Below are 7,275 nucleotides of genomic sequence, written 5' to 3' on the forward strand. Positions count from 1 at the left end.
CTTGTCCAGTCAGTAGTGCCAGATCCACAGATACACTAGCTACAGAAATAGAACATGTGTTGCTATCCTGACCTGGAAAGCGAGCCAGCATGTTCATCTCCTGCTCACTCACCCCACCTGCACACAGATGGTCCACGTGTCTGTATTGAGTTGTTCCAGCGTCTTAAGGCGATCCACCCACCTTACATAACATCAGAGCCCCGTAGAACACAGAAACACCTCCAAGAGTGGATTCCCCGCTTCTACAGAGCTTAAATAATAAGAATGAAAACACAACACCCCGAGGTTGAGAGAGTTCAAGGCACTGAGAGGCTTCCAGAGAAGAGAAAAGCTTGCTGAATTAAACAAACATTCCAGTACGCACTCCAGCAGGGAGCAGGGAGCACTCAAGCACACGCAGATACTCTCTTTAAGGAAGTACATGACAACTTTATACTAAGCTTATATGTCACTTTGGATAAAAGCTTCTGCTAAATGAATAAAACTCAAGCCTGAGAGAATAAACTGAGGTAGGGCTTGCTTGTGTGACCCGTTTCCATAACAACATTGATCCCACACGGATGGCCACTCCACAAATATAATATAATCATAACTCCCACCAATCACCTAGACGATGCTATGTAGTCTTTTATGCATACAATGAATCACAACAATATCCATGACCAGGAGACTTCCTGTTTCATCGGGGTCGAGGACACAAAGTGTGTATTTAGTCAGAAGTCTTCTCCCAGCGCAGCAGCGAGGCTGGGGGGGTCGGGGGTGAACCAAGTGGGCGTGGAGTCACGCCGGGGAGTCAGACGGGTGCGGACGTACCTGTGAAGTGAACGAGTAGCAGGCATGCTCACTAGGGAAGTGAACGAGTAGCAGGCACGCACGCTCACTATGGATGTGAACGAGTAGCAGGCACGCTCACTAGGGAAGTGAACGAGTAGCAGGCACGCTCACTAGGGAAGTGAACGAGTAGCAGGCACGCTCACTAGGGAAGTGAACGAGTATCCATCTGGTCCCTGCAGGGCTCTGAAGCTTGGATGGACATTTACCGGAGCAACCCAGGAGTGCTCACACTGCATTTATTTCATGTGGCCACAGGTTCTCTCTCCCATGTGAACACAGGAGTATGGGGTTGCTCCAGTGTTATGTGATAGCCAATTACCAGCTAATGAGCAGCTCGTTTCACAAACTGCTGATCAAAGAAAGCTGCTGTAGAAATAGCAGCAATTATGAGGAGTTTTAGTGAGCTCCATTAGTGGTGATCTGCAAGCAACCACAGACATGGTGTAATATTACCACCACACACAGGATAACCCTGACCCAACACACAGGATAACCCTGACCCAACACACAGGATAACCCTGACCCCACACACAGGATAACCCTGACCCAACACACAGGATAACCCTGACCCCACACACAGGATAACCCTGACCCAACACACAGGATAACCCTGACCCAACACACAGGATAACCCTGACCCAACACACAGGATAACCCTGACCCCACACACAGGATAACCCTGACCCCACACACAGGATAACTCTGACCCCACACACAGGATAACCCTGACCCCACACACAGGATAACCCTGACCCCACACACAGGATAACCCTGACCCCACAAACAGGATAACCCTGACCCCACACACAGGATAACCCTGACCCCACACACAGGATAACCCTGACCCCACACACAGGACCCGCAGCCTCAAAGGGACAAAAGGCTTCTCAGAATACACTGATATTATCCAGGACAGCAAAAGAAAACTGTCCAACTATGATATGAATGACTGCCAGCCAAGCTTTACTGAGAAAAATTACAGGGGGGACAGGGGGGGTGGCCAGAGGGGGAAAGAATGCTGCCTCCCCCCACACACACTATGGATTTCATCAAGAGCTCGTGTTCATATTACATCAACTTTAATTAATTAAATTGCAATGCAATGTAAATGTCAGGGAGATTCTCTCCATCTCTGTTCATTAGCAGTGGTTCCACATGCTGCCCTACTTTCAGGGGTCTGAGTGTGTGTTGAATACCACCCATCTCACCCACTCCTCTCTCACTCTCATCCCCACTCCTCTCTCCCCACTCCTCTCTCACTCTCATCCCCACTCCTCTCTCACTCTCATCCCCACTCCTCTCTCACTCTCATCCCCACTCCTCTCTCACTCTCATCCCCACTCCTCTCTCCCCACTCCTCTCTCACTCTCATCCCCACTCCTCTCTCACTCTCATCCTCACTCCTCTCTACCCACTCCTCTCTCACTCTCATCTCCACTCCTCTCTCCCCACTCCTCTCTCACCCATTTCCCCCACTCCTCTCTCCCCACTCCTCTCTCCCCACTCCTCTCTCACTCTCATCCCCACTCATCCTCTTTGCCTTCTTCATTTTGAACACACATTCATCCCACACACAGTATAGACACATCATCACACACAACTACAATCATATACACACACACAAACACACCTACATTCAGCACACAGTCATCACACACACCTTCAGTAAACAGATTCATCACACACACAAACTTTCAGAAAATAAGCTCTATATCTTCAGTACCAGACACACAAGCATTCAGACAGATTAAAGTGTGAAACATGTCACTATATACGCGCACACATCCCCACCCCCACCAACCCCACTGTGAGTGTGAGGGACAGGTGTGTGTGTGTGTGTGTGTGTGAGGGACGGGACAGGTGTGTGTGCGTGTGTGTGAGGGACAGGTGTGTGTGTGTGTGAGTGGGAGGGACAGGTGTGTGTGTGTGCATCTGTGAGGGTAGGGAGACCTCTACTGGTCAGCTGTTTCTTTGCTGATAATGACTGTGTGTGTGGGAGTGTTTATGGCAGTAAGTGTGTGTGTATTAGTGAGGATGGGAGGAGGGTATGTGTGGGTGTAGGGTTGTGCGTGTGTGCACGAGGTTGTGTATGTTTATGTACAAGGTTGCTCGTGTGCAAGGTGGTGTGTGTGCAAGGTTGTGTGTGTGTGTGTGCACGAGGTTGTGTATGTTTGTGTACAAGGTTGTGCGTTTGCAAGGTGGTGTGTGTGTACAAGGTTGTGCGTGTATAAGGTGGTGTGTTTGTATGAGGTTGTGCGTCCTTGAAACTCCAGAAGCTGTTTGTTTGTTGTAATGCCAACACAAGCATGTCTAGACTCTGCTTTGATGTGCTGATATTTAAGGCAAAGTTATTTCAGAGTTGAAGTTGAGCAACAACGGATAAACTGTAACCCAGGAGAGATGGAGGCAGGCTGGGAAGAGAGATGGAGGCAGGTTGGGAGGAGAGATGGAGGCAGGCTGGGAGGAGAGATGGAGGCAGGCTGGGAGGAGAGATGGAGGCAGGCTGGGAGGAGAGATGGAGGCAGGCTGGGAGGAGAGATGGAGGCAGGCTGGGAGGAGAGATGGAGGCAGGCTGGGAAGAGAGATGAAGGCAGGCTGGGAAGAGAGATGGAGGCAGGCTGGGAGGAGAGATGGAGGCAGGCTGGGAGGAGAGATGGAGGCAGGCTGGGAGGAGAGATGGAGGCAGGCTGGGAGGAGAGATGGAGGCAGGCTGGGAGGAGAGATGGAGGCAGGCTGGGAAGAGAGATGGAGGCAGGCTGGGAAGAGAGATGGAGGCAGGCTGGGAGGAGAGATGGAGGCAGGCTGGGAGGAGAGATGGAGGCAGGCTGGGAGGAGAGATGGAGGCAGGCTGGGAGGACACGAGGGGGTTATGGGTACAGGACACACCCAGGGGTCACCGTCCCCAACTCACTCTCACACACACAATCACCGTCCCCAACTCACTCTCACACACAGCTGTCAGGAGGTATGCAGTGACAGCGTTATATAACCTGCTGGTTGTTGACAACCATCTCTGACTCACACACAGTCTGTGTGACCCGGGACAACCCTGACAAGCAGCCCTGTGTGAGAGAGTGTGTGTGTGTGTGTGTCATGTTGCTTGGCCCATTTACGTTGAGGTGGTTTTGCTCGGTGTTTGTATGTGTATGTATGAGTGTTTGTGTTTGTTTGTATGAGATGCAGTCTGTGAATTATTATTTTATTTTTTTAAGAAGACATCTTTAGAAGCCACAGTTTTATTTCTCTGTACAGGAACAATTTGGAGAAAATACACACAAGATGTACAAAAAACCTTGCAAATCTTCCCCCACCAGACCATGATGCCTGCCGCCCTGTGTTCACCAATAAAAGATATATATATGATAAAATAGTATATAAAGGTATTGAGTATATAATGGTGTCATGACCCCGAGCAGCGGTCCGCTGTGACGTGGCCCTGTGGGGTTTAACATGAGACAGCAGGTTCAAATCCCCCCTGTGGGGTTTAACATGAGACAGCAGGTTCAAATCCCCCCTGTGGTGTTTAACATGAGACAGCAGGTTCAAATCCCCCCCTGTGGGGTTTAACATGAGACAGCAGGTTCAAATCCCCCCTGTGGGGTTTAACATGAGACAGCAGGTTCAAATTCCCCCTGTGGTGTTTAACATGAGACAGCAGGTTCAAATCCCCCCTGTGGGGTTTAACATGAGACAGCAGGTTCAAATTCCCCCCTGTGGTGTTTAACATGAGACAGCAGGTTCAAATCCCCCCTGTGGTGTTTAACATGAGACAGCAGGTTCAAATCCCCCCTGTGGGGTTTAACATGAGACAGCAGGTTCAAATCCCCCCTGTGGGGTTTAACATGAGACAGCAGGTTCAAATTCCCCCCTGTGGTGTTTAACATGAGACAGCAGGTTCAAATCCCCCCTGTGGGGTTTAACATGAGACAGCAGGTTCAAATCCCCCCTGTGGGGTTTAACATGAGACAGCAGGTTCAAATCCCCCCTGTGGGGTTTAACATGAGACAGCAGGTTCAAATCCCCCCTGTGGGGTTTAACATGAGACAGCAGGTTCAAATCCCCCCCTGTGGGGTTTAACATGAGACAGCAGGTTCAAATCCCCCCTGTGGTGTTTAACATGAGACAGCAGGTTCAAATCCCCCCTGTGGGGTTTAACATGAGACAGCAGGTTCAAATCCCCCCCTGTGGGGTTTAACATGAGACAGCAGGTTCAAATCCCCCCTGTGGTGTTTAACATGAGACAGCAGGTTCAAATCCCCCCTGTGGGGTTTAACATGAGACAGCAGGTTCAAATCCCCCCTGTGGGGTTTAACATGAGACAGCAGGTTCAAATCCCCCCTGTGGTGTTTAACATGAGACAGCAGGTTCAAATCCCCCCAGAGACATGCACAAACGCTCAAAAATGTTGGGCCATTATTTTAGCAAACAAAGCATGTGCTGGCAATACCTGGGTGTGGACTAAGTGGACTAAGTGGACTAAGTGGACTAAGTGGACTAAGTGGACTAAGTGGACTAAGTGGACTAAGTTTTTGTCAACTGGACAGCTGAACGTTTGTATAGTCAAGTGATTGAGATTTTGTGAAGTATTTTTTCAAACCAGTTTTTTTTTTTACTTTTTCACCACACACACCACGACTAGTATTTCTAGTTTTGTTTTTTGTTTTTCAACTTTCAAAATATATATACTTATTATTCTTCTTGTTGCCTTTTGCCTTGCTCCACAGTAACTTCATAGACTCGATTTCATGTGTTGTGCATGATATCCAGGAAATGAAAAGGCACGCAATGACAAGAAATAATCTTGATTGAATTAATAGTGACGCAAAGTACTGATACCAGAAAAATCTACTTAAGTACAGTAACAAAGTATTTGTTCTTCGTTACTTGCCATTTCTAAAGGTATCATGTGAAATCCTCAAATTCAACGAACAGGTAAGGAATATAGTCTTATCTTCACCACTATGCAACATCCTCACACCTGGTTCTGTAGTTACCATCACATACCTGGGTTCCGGTATCTGACTTAGATGAACCTGGAGACCAGTCGCAGATCCGCGTGGATGCAGTTTCTGGCAGAAACGGGGGTTAAACCGGGAACATGAGTCTGTCTGATGAGTGACCTCCAGTTTCACGGTAGTTGTTCTTCCAGGTTTAATCCTGCTAACAAGGTTAGGGTTTGTTCCTGTAGGAGCAGTTTGCTGCCCAGAAGAGGAGACATGACAATCATTTATAATAAGTTATTTTTCTGTTGCTCAAAAGCGAAAAATTAATTCCAAATTAATATAAAGTCGGCAGATTTGTCGCTAGATGAGATTTTTTGTCGCTAGGGAAGGTGACACACTGAAGACCATCAATATTCTTTTTATTTCCAGCATTGATTAAAAAACAAACAAACAAACAGCTGTTAAAAAATAACTCATTTTGTACAGTCAGTTAGACCTGTTCTGTTCTGAATCCCGCCTAAAACCCTGGAATAGACCTGCAAAATGATTACTCAAAACTAAAACATTTCCAAACTAGAAAGACAATGGCATCAGAAGATTCCCTTTGTAACAGAAGAAAAGGTAGACTAAAAACCATCAGGATGAAATGCTAATTGTTGTGATTTAATACCGTGCAAATTTCATCTACAATATCAGATTTGTACATTGTAAGTGTAGTTATGTTTCAAAGCAATTGTGAATAACAAAAATTGAAATAAAAACACTTCAACTGAAAAGTCAAAAAAAGAAAATAAAAAGAATGTTTCCGTGGTCATAACCACATCAAAAACAGCCAAGAGGCAATATGGGATTGCAATATCTACAAAATGGGCATTTTAACAACCTAGCTATGTACACTGTACAGAGAATTGAAAACAAACTTACATCTTTTGCAAAACAAAAAAAGGAAAAAAACCAAACCTGTGAGGTGTCAACCCCTAGCACCCTCCCAGCCTGCTGCTAACTATCACCTAGCTAGCTAACCCTCCCAGCCTGCCGCTAACTATCACATAGCTAGCTAACCCCTCACCAGCCTGCCGCTAGCTATCACCTAGCTAGCTAACCCCTCACCAGCTTGCTGCTAGCTATCACCTAGCTAGCTAACCCCTCACCAGCCTGCCGCTAGCTATCACATAGCTAGCTAACCCCTCACCAGCCTGCCGCTAGCTATCACATAGCTAGCTAACCCCTCCCAACCTGCCGCTAGCTATCACCTAGCTAGCTATCCCCTCCCAACCTGTACTTCTCCACACTTTAACAAGTGAGAAAAATAAAGACAGAATACAAATGTATTTCTTTTTTTCTAATTTAAGAATGTTTATTACTTAATAAACAGTTTATTACTGTTTAATTTTTCTCTTCAGGGGACCTGTATGCAGCGTGGAGGTGTGTGTATGTGTTAGTGTGTGTATGTGTTAGAGTGTGTGTGTGTGACAAGGGAAGAAAGGACGCTACCTGT

This window comes from Osmerus mordax, chromosome 11, assembly GCF_038355195.1.
Source record: "Osmerus mordax isolate fOsmMor3 chromosome 11, fOsmMor3.pri, whole genome shotgun sequence".
Taxonomy (NCBI): domain Eukaryota; kingdom Metazoa; phylum Chordata; class Actinopteri; order Osmeriformes; family Osmeridae; genus Osmerus; species Osmerus mordax.